Source organism: Tupaia chinensis, unplaced genomic scaffold (genome assembly GCF_000334495.1).
Source record: "Tupaia chinensis unplaced genomic scaffold, TupChi_1.0 Scaffold145225_1, whole genome shotgun sequence".
Classification (NCBI taxonomy): domain Eukaryota; kingdom Metazoa; phylum Chordata; class Mammalia; order Scandentia; family Tupaiidae; genus Tupaia; species Tupaia belangeri.
The window spans coordinates 128281-129347 of NW_006205085.1; the positions used below are offsets into that span (position 1 = coordinate 128281).

Sequence of the window (1067 nt, forward strand, 5' to 3'; positions counted from 1 at the left end):
TAAGGCACTGGAGTCCCACATGGTAGAGAGCAGTTCTAGTCCCAGACATGGTGGCTTGCTTTCTCACACTCTCCTTCTCTCTCTCTCTCTCTCTCTCTCTGATGAATGTGCATGTTCTAAAAAAAAAAATTTTTAAATAGCACTTATAAAATAATTATAAAAATAAGCTCTTTTTACCTGTCCCTCCCCTTTTTTGGGGGCAAATATTTTATATTATATGTATTTTTTAATTGCTTGTTTTAGGAGTAAAAGAAACCCATGGTATCATGGTAACTCATGAGTGCATTTATAAAATGAGAAGTTTTCTATCAAAATACATTTTTTACTGGGAAAATGAATAAAACAGACAAATAGATCTACACAAAATAAACAATATTTTTGGTAGATTCCAGCACAGGACAGTCCTATAACAAGCACATTCCCCTTATTCTCTAGAGCTGCTCAACTTCCAAGTTCAGAATTTTAAAAATATATTAATTGTGATTTTATTATGTTGACATTCATGTCTCACTTCACGTCATTTTTAGTCAAGCTCTGAACATTTATAATATTCTGATGGTAGCTAGCAGACAGCATAGATATTACCTGGCTGGACTCCCACATGGCCAACTATGGTATGAGTCCCAAACCTGGTGGCTTGAAACTCATGCAAGGTGCAGATATGTTCATGCTCAAGATCCCAGGAGTAGAATGGTGGGGAAGGATTGTGGCATGCATGGGCATTCATGCTGGGAGGTGATTTCTCACTTTCTCTCTCACTGTCTCTCTTTCTCTCTGTCTCTCTCTCTGTCTCCCGTGAGTGCAGGCACCCTATGGAAAAAAGATCTCTTTTAAAAATTCTCCAGTTGGTTTTAGGGAGCTTGGTCTGCAGCATCTGGAACATCGGAGGTGGCAGCGTTTGCTACAGCACCTGAGGCAACTGTTGTGGGTGCCCACACAGTGATGGCATTGGTCAAACAGTCTGCCACCTTCTCTTACTCATCTTGGGCTAGCAACTTTTTAGCACGCTGAATTCAGGGAAAACTCTGAACTGGTTCCGCATTTTTAAGGTCAGGTAACTTGGATAG

The 1067-nt window shown here is 40.0% G+C and overlaps 1 pseudogene; it reads right to left on the minus strand.

Annotated features, from left to right (window-relative positions):
- LOC102498630 (CDK2-associated and cullin domain-containing protein 1 pseudogene) overlaps positions 1-1067 on the minus strand; it is a 3127-nt pseudogene that overhangs the window by 1851 nt on the left and 209 nt on the right.